This window comes from Lactuca virosa, chromosome 4 (genome assembly GCF_052849685.1).
Source record: "Lactuca virosa cultivar CGN04683 chromosome 4, Lactuca_virosa_CGN04683_v6, whole genome shotgun sequence".
Classification (NCBI taxonomy): Eukaryota; Viridiplantae; Streptophyta; class Magnoliopsida; order Asterales; family Asteraceae; genus Lactuca; species Lactuca virosa.
In genome coordinates, this window is record NC_136429.1 from 404,793,247 (window position 1) to 404,802,647 (window position 9,401).

At 35.7% G+C, this 9,401-nt stretch overlaps 1 long non-coding RNA gene across 4 annotated transcripts; it reads right to left on the minus strand.

Annotated features, from left to right (window-relative positions):
* Nucleotides 1-4,061: 4,061 nt before the first annotated feature.
* On the minus strand, nt 4,062-6,211 carry LOC145108878 (uncharacterized). Of its 4 annotated transcripts, none has more exons than XR_013708622.1 (5): nt 5,726-6,211; nt 5,311-5,405; nt 4,651-4,787; nt 4,425-4,541; nt 4,062-4,323 (listed from the first exon to the last, which is right to left on the minus strand). It is a non-coding gene; the product is annotated as an uncharacterized LOC145108878 (long non-coding RNA). The 4 variants fall into 4 exon arrangements; XR_013708621.1 differs by having other exon boundaries at nt 4,890-5,405; XR_013708620.1 differs by having other exon boundaries at nt 4,651-5,405.
* Nucleotides 6,212-9,401: the final 3,190 nt, after the last annotated feature.

A 9,401-nucleotide genomic window follows, 5' to 3' on the forward strand; every position in this document is an offset into this window, starting at 1 on the left:
AATTAAATCACACATAATGTCTCATAATACAAAATAAAATATTATACACAAAAAAACACAATCCATTCCATAAAATATAATACGTCAAATACAAATAATCATTTTGATGGTAAATAAATATTATACATTGCTAATATGGGTAACATATTCCCATAATTTCTAAAGTATGTAAGTACATTGAGAAGGTTCTTCACATGCATATTTATTCAAATCAACAACCCACCTCTTGCAGTGAGTATTCTTCATGTTCTCCCTAAAAGCTTCTTATACTACAGAATGTTAATTCTACTGTTAACCTTGGTTCTACCCGATTTTACAGAATAATGACTTTTTTTTATTAGAAAAACACTCATCAACATGTTGATATGTGTTAAATGATAAATGTTTTATAGATAATTTAGGTACTTTTATGATTGTTTTTGTAATAAATATAGAGTAACAACTATTTATTCATTACTACTTATATTATGTAGTTAAAAATGATGCTTTGGAGAAAAAGAAGGTAAAAAAAGGTTGACAATGAGCTGGATTGCAAAAGATTTGAGAATATGCTAAAACACCATCTACATCCTGTGTAGGCTTCTCCATGCGCCACATATGTGCCAACATGTCCCGGAAAATCAGAAAAACTCGTTTTTAATTGGAAGTTATGAAAATTTAAGTGCCATGTGCCGCATATCCTCATCTACACGCAGCATAATGTCAAATCTCTATAAATACATAGATGAATTCATCCAGAAAAATAAAACAAAAGAGTTGCACACTTTTATATGATTCTAAAACCCTAGAGGTGCAAAAGACGACCTAGAAAGGCCGTTTTGAGAATCTCTAGACGGTATCAGCCGACTGGCTGATACGGAAGCAGAAATATGAAGATCAAAAGAAGAAATCATTACGTTATCAAATTGTTTACTTTTCTGCCTATAATTAGTCAACTATTTGATTTCTTACATGATCTTTTCAAGATTCGGGATTAAACTCTTTATGATTATTTGACATTTATGAAATCCTAGTTTTATTGTTGATTGACATTTGGTTATTATAGTTATTCAATGTATTATATTTGGTCAATTAAAGACCCATATATATATATTAATGTTGATTTTGTTATGTTTATGTAACTGAGTGCATGATCTAAGATTAGGTTCGGATAATGTATATTGTATCATGCTATTTTGCTAGAATTAGTGGCCCAAAACTCCATTAATGAGGTAGACAGTACAACTAGAGGTCAACCATATCCATAGGTTAACCATAATATAATTGAGTTAATCGTCATGATTGTTCCAATAACTTGCACTACAAGAAAAACGCGATTTTGCTACGGAAGGAATCCGTTGCGAAAAGATGAAATTCCGTTGCAAAAGATGATTTGCTATGGAATTTGCAACGGCCCATTTTCGTCCCTAAAAACGCCGTAGCGAGGGTTTGCAACGGAAACGATACTTCCGTCACAAATGTGACAACGGAATGAAATCCGTTGTAGATGGTATTACGTCGTGTATTCCGTAATAGGATTCCGTTGTCAATTCCATAATAGTTTTTCCATAAGAAATTCCGTTATAGTGGATCCAAAGCAAATTCCATGGTAATAAATCCCTAGCAAAATCTGTGGTCATGAATCCCTAGAAAAATTCGTAGGCATGAATCCCTAGCAAAATCCATGGTCATGAATTGTAACATCCCAAAATTTAGACCCAAAATTTTTTGTTTGATTATAATATTTTAGAAATAGTTCACTGAAAACATCATTAATATCATTCCAAAACATCAAGTTACAGATCACAAGTCTCGAAATCCATAATATCAATTAGTAAAATGTCAGAGTACAATCTCAGGGTTCTTATTGCGGAAATCATATGTGTGTGTAATGCGCTGCTACCCTGCCGGCTTCTTCCCCTTAGATGAAGAGGTACCTGAAACCAAAACTGAAAACTGTAAACACAAAGCTTAGTGAGTTCCCCCATCATACCACATACCAAACAACATACATACTGGCGGGCAATTCTGGGGAGCCCGAACTACCCATGTCAAGCAGTTCTGGGGTGCTGACCAACCCATGTCAAGCAGTTCTGGGGTGCTGACCTACCCTCCGGTCTATTTCACCCCCTACTACTAGCAAATCATAATCATGCTATCATGATCATGCTGTCAAGCACTCTTAGGGTACGGACCTACCCTTCGGTCCTAACGACCGAGGCGGGAGACTATTCCCCTCCTACTACCACTATCACATATAGCATATTATGCTGGCACATAAAGCACATCTGGTAATAGCAAACCTAGATAATTATCACAAAGACAATCATCTAAAGACAATCCCTGCTGCTGGGCCGGCATTGTGGCCGTAGACCCACCTCTACTGTAAGGTAACTCACCTCGAAAACTGCGTGTCGAATCTCGCGGAAAGTAGTCTCTAACAGCTGCTCTGGTGACTCCCGGCTAACATAAACACATTAACACCCGATCAGAGTCTATAACACAACTTAGTTACCCCTTGGTCCAATTGGGACATCCAAGAGTCCCAATTCTAATCTATTAAGCCCAGTCCTCCAATGGCCTATTAAAGACTCCTTAAGGTCCACTAATTGCTCAATTCCTGAATTGGGCCTCATCCTCCTAATTGGGCCCAAAAGCTCCAAGTCCAAAGGTAACAACTCCAAGGGTCCAATATTGGCCCAATAGGCCCAATGCTCTAGTTCCATATTTCTAAGTCCAAAGTTATACTTCTCTGTGGGCCACAGGGCCCCAAGCCCAAGCCTAGATTCTTAAGGCCCAAAATCCCATGGTTGCCATTCTGCACACGTACGCGCGGCGTACTTGGCAAGTACGCCCAGCGTACTCTTGGCCTCAAACGAAGGTTGACCGTAAACGGTAACTGATCGTGAACGGTAACGGACCGTGAACCACCCAGTACGCGCAGCGTACCAGGGTTTACGCTTAGCATACAACCCAATTTCCTTGGGACTTCACTTCTGACTTAATCCATTAAGTCTTTACGTCCAAAATGTAGATCCAGGTCCTTTAAGGGCTCCCAAGCCATAAAGTTACGAACTTTAGGTGCTTGCATGCATGGTTGGGGTCAAAACATGATTTTGGTCCATTATACAAGGTTTAAGACCATCTAACCCTTGCATGGTTTTGGCTTAACCACCAAGATCCGATTTTTATGACCCTAGGTGCTTCTAAGAGTCCAAAAGGACAGCTCTTATGCTCTGGAACCAACAATACTCAAGCACTCCCAACAATGGGGTCAAAAAGGACATAAAAACCCCAAATAAACAAATCTAAGCATACAATGGTCAAGTATGGAACTTGATACCTCAAAAGAGTCAGAAATGGTGTCAATCCTCTGGATCTACAAGCTCTTGGTGGATCCTTGCTTCTTCTTCAAACTTATTTCTTCTTTTCTCACTAAAACAACAGACAAACACTCTCAAATGGCTTCTAGAACACAAAGGCACACAAAGGGAGCTAGGGTTTTCGTGGTGGCTGGGTAAGAGTGAAGGGAGGCTGAACCAACAGGGGTTATGTTCTTTATATAGGGAGCCAACTCTAATTTTAGGGTTTAAGGATCTGCACATGTACGCTGGGCGTACTCCTCGTACGCTGGGCGTACGTGCATAGCTTCCGCGTTTCCTTCTCCTGAGTACGCTGAGCGTACATAGCAATGTACGCCCCGCGTACGAGGTTCCTCAGCCCATTCTTAAGGGACCAAAGTCAAAACCCAACCAAACAACCCATAAATTAATTAAGGCAAATACTCATAATACCTGGAAAAATCCCGAGTCTTACAAATCATGAATCCTTAGTAAAATTCTTGGTGATGAATCCCTAGCAAAATCCGTGATGATTAATCCCTAGCAAAATCTGTGGTGACGAATCCTTAGTTAAATCCATTGTGATGAATCCCTAGCAAAATTCATCGTCTACATTCTATAGCAGATTTCATAACAAATTACATAGACATGCTTCCGTAGCAAAGATTCTATAGCTACAAATGGATAATTAATTTACAAATTAAATACAAATTATTTTGTAGCAATATATAAAAACAAAAATAACAAAAAATCAAATAACATTTATATCATAAAATAAAACAATAAATATTTATTACATTGAAATGAAAAGTAACCTAATTCAAAATAAAAGCTTTGCGAGAAACAAATCTAACACTCTATGATCTACTACTTTTACAGTTATGAGATTAAGACTTTAAGTTATCCCTCTCACTTGATTCCCCAAACTTTATCCAATTCATGTTGCATTGCCTTTGTGACACATAGAGCTCCATTTACCATCTTCCCAAAATATAATTCCACCCTAAAAAAATTCAAAAATTAGATTTTTGATAACATGTCATAAATATTAAATAATCTTTAAGATAATGTTAATCAGTTTTTTAAAAAAAATCAAATTTTTACCAATGATATACCGCTACAAAGTGACTCCGAGAGATAAGGCAAGCAAAGTATAGCCAAATATATGTCAATCAATTATGAATGATGATCGCCTCAGTCAGTTAGCCCATTTGACTGCAACTAAAGTTCGAAAAGAAAGTGGATTATGTAAAATCATAAGAATATTATTTTAAAGATACGAAAAGAATAATAAGAATTTAAAAATTATGAAATAGCTGAAGAAGCTCACTTGCGTTAGAAATACATCGGGGGCTTTTATCTTAACAAAAAGACATCAAAGAAGTATAATGAATTGAATCAATGGCTTTAGCAAAAGCATAAAGGGACGAAATACAGAAAAATTCCATCTCTTGATGCCAATTGCCTCTGCAGAGCATAAATTAGATTAGAATACATAAGATATGATAAATTCAGTATGTAGTATCTTTCTGGATTGTATGAAATAATACATAGTAACAAAAACAATACCTTAATCATATCTATGATATATCCTTCATTACAGATTATATAATAAGTGATGTAAAGTATACCTCCATATGCAAGAATATCCACCTCAAGATTTAATTGTCATATGGAAAAAAGGTCAAACAACCAATTGAAAAGGCTGAAATGCAGAAAACTGAAACTAATAGTAAAAAATTTCATCAAAGGTGAAGTTCAATTAGGTTTTTCTGCTATACATCTAATCAATTTAAGTTATGTTTTTTTATATTCGATCACAATCAAGTTGGCTACTTGAAGTTAAACAACTGATTTATAGCTGCAAACTGCATTATATCGCTTAGGGTTCTAAACTTTGATTTCAAAGTTAAAAGGGATCTCTTGCTATGAAACAAATGTAGTAGGAAGAAGAATCTTATATTGATCAAATCATATAATAATAATCAACCTTAGTTCTGAGATCAACAAAAGCTCAATAAATATAATACATCTGATTTTCGTAATGGCAGCCCCAGTCTCATGTGTGCTTATCAGTTGCAGAACCTACAAATACACATGAAAAGAAAGTGTTTATTTTCATAACTTCAAAGGTGAAAACATTATTGTTTTCAAAAAGCGTTATTTTTTTCAAAATATCACAACATTATCACACCATTTAGATTACAGAAAAAGAAAACAGGTCCTTATATGCACCCGGAATCGAATTCAGTGGAAAAATCGATATGTGAACTTATAATCGAATTCAGAGAACAAAAGATGAAAAAGTTGATGTATTTAGTGAGGATTGGATTCAGGGGAAAAAAATAGAGGAAATCGATGTATATACTGAAAATGGATTTTCAGGGGGAACAAACAAACCTTACCTATACTGGAGCTTGGCGCCGTTAGCAGTGTTGGATGAGGTTGGTGGGGCGGAGAAGATGGCAGCAACGTAGTCAACGGCAGAGGGACGAGACGATTGTTGCAGATCGGAGAGGTAAGAGAAGGGGGAGGGGGTGGGAGACAACGACACCATATCTAGGCTTTTGATTAAGCAATTAGCGGCCATGGTGGTGATCGGAGAGGCTTCGATGGTGGTGGAGGAGGCGGTGGCAGCGGTGGACGCGTTGTCGCTTATGGTGGGGTTCAATTGACTGTAATTGTCATTGGCGAATGTCAATTTGAGAAAAGAGGTTATGAATGCGTAAGGTTGTTGGATTTTTAGCTTGTTTGTAACTCAATTGAACCGGAGATTCTAGCAGATGAACGGAGATGGCTGCCAGGAGGAAAAAGAATTTCGATGAGGAGGTGGTTGTGAGGGGCAAAGCGTGAACGCCATTTTTCTAGGTCAGCGATATGTTTTTTGGATTGAGTCAAAAGATTAGGTTATTTGATATCTAGGTTTGTGAAAATTTTGAAATATTTTAAAAATATAGGAGGGAACACCAAATAAATTAGAAATATGAGAGGGAAAATCAAAATCTATAAAAAAAAAAAATTACCTATCTTAAATTTAGAAAAATATATTCTTTATTTTTTAATAAAAAAAATTAGTTATTACATTATTTTATTTTATAATATTTTTTATTATTATTTTTGTCTTAAGATTAATAATCATCAATTTCAAATCTACATATGTGTTAATATTTTAACACGGAGAAACAGAAGAACCATAACCCTTACATCCTAACCTATCTGACCTGATGTCATAACCCTTAAACCCTAACTTATATGACTTAATTACATTACCCTTAAACCATAACCCATTTGACTTAATGTTATAAACCTTAGACCCTAACCCATATGACTTAATGTCATAACCCTTAAACCCTAACCCATATGACTTCAAGACATAACCCTTAAACCCTAACCCATATGACTTAGTGCTATAAACCTTAAACCCTAACCCCTACGACTTGATGTAATAACCCTTAAACCATAACCCATATGACTAAATGTCATAACCCTTAAACCCTAACCCATATGACTTCAAGACATAACCCTTAAACCCTAACCCATATGACTTAGTGTTATAAACCTTAGACCCTAACCCATACGACTTGATGTCATAACCCTTAAACCCTAACCCATATGACTTAATGTCATAACCCTTAAACCCTAACCCATATGACTTAATGACATAACCCTTAAACCATAACCCATATGACTTAGTCTTATAAACCTTAAACCCTAACCCATACGACTTGATGTCAGTACCCTTAAACCCTAACACATACGACTTAATGTCATTACACTTAAACCCTAACACGTATGACTTAATGTCATTACCCTTAAACCCTAAACCATATGACTTAATGTCATTACCCTTAAACCATAACACAAATAACTTAATATCATTACCCTTAAACCCTAACCCGTATGACTTAATTACATAACCCTTAAACACTAACCCATATGACTTAATTCCACTACCCTTAAACCCTAACCCGTATGACTTAATGTCATAACACTTAAACCCTAGCCCATATTACTTAGTGACTTAACCCTTAAGCCCTAACCCCTAAGACTTAATGTTATAACCCTTAAAACCTAACCCATATGACTTAATGTCATTACCCTTAAACCCAACCCATGTGAGTTAATACCATAACCCTTAAACCCCAACCCATATGACTTAACGCCATAACCCTTAAACCCTAACCCATATGAAAAAATGTTATAATCCTTAAACCCTAAATCATACGAATTAATGTTATAACCCTTAAACCCTAACCCATATGACTTAATGACATAACCCTTAAACCATAACCCATATGACTTAGTCTTATAAACCTTAAACCCTAACCCATACGACTTGATGTCATTACCCTTAAACCCTAACCCATACGACTTAATGTCATTACACTTAAACCCTAACACGTATGACTTAATGTCATTACCCTTAAACCCTAAACCATATGACTTAATGTCATTACCCTTAAACCATAACACAAATAACTTAATGTCATTACCCTTAAACCCTAACCCGTATGACTTAATTACATAACCCTTAAACACTAACCCATATGACTTAATTCCACTACCCTTAAACCCTAACCCGTATGACTTAATATCATAACACTTAAACCCTAGCCCATATTACTTAGTGACTTAACCCTTAAGCCCTAACCCCTAAGACTTAATGTTATAACCCTTAAAACCTAAACCATATGACTTAATGTCATTACCCTTAAACCCAACCCATGTGAGTTAATGTCATAACCCTTAAACCCCAACCCATATAACTTAACGCCATAACCCTTAATCCCTAACCCATATGAATTAATGCTATAATCCTTAAACCATAAATCATACAACTTAATGTTATAACCCTTAAACCCTAACCCATATCACTTAATGACATAACCCTTAAACCATAACCCATATGACTTAATGTGATAACCGTTAAACACATACATACTTACACACATACATATACATACATACACATATACACACTTACGCGCATATATATATATATATATATATATATATATATATATATATATATACAAACACATAAATACATTTATACACACATACACATAGACACACTTAGACACACACACACACACATATATATATATATATATATATATATATATACATACACATACGTTCACACATATACGCATACATTAAAACACACATACGTACACATACATTTACACATACACATACATTCACACGTAGCATAGATTCACACACGCACATACATTCATAGATTCACACACGTACACATACATTTTCTTATGTTTGATTAATCGGGAACCGTACATCGTTTTTTCCGCGTCGTTTTTTCACACATGAACATATATACACATATACATACACATTGTTATGTTTATATTATTATTATTTTCTTTTATATTATTAATATTTTTATTTTGATTAGTGTTTTTATTATTATAATAATCAATATAATTATAATAATACAATTTATTTTAAAAAAGAGAATGCAAATGAGATTTTATTTTATGTTTTATTTATTTATTTATTTTTTTAATTTTGGTCGAAACAATGACTTCACGAAAAAAATCAAATGCTCCCGCTTCCCTAAATATTTTAGAACTCCCTCTATTTCTTAACTTTCCCCTATTCCTCTTTCTCATCAGTCATCTCTCACTCTTTCTCGTTCGTTCTCTTGCTCTCACATCTGTCATCTCCATCATCGATTCAACTTACACGAATAGTCTGGCGCTAATCGACCAAAGCTCCAACTTGCTGGAACGTCTCACCTCCGTCGTTACCGCCAATTCAGGAAGAGTGGAAGACGATGTTCACCAAACCCTCATCGATTTGCCTCGTCTCTCTCTCTCTCTCTCTCTCTCTCTCGCTCTCTTTTGATATTACATGGTAAGACTTCACCGCCATCGGTCTACCACCGTAGGTCAACAACCATCGTCACTTGGGCTCCAACTCCGATCTCCCACCGCTGTCAGATTATCGATTAACGAGAAATAGCGCATCGATTACAAGTAGCTGGAGCACTAGTCGAGTTCGTAGTTTGTATCTTGTAACCCTCTCGTCAAAGTCGTAACCGATGTTGTTCACCCGTCA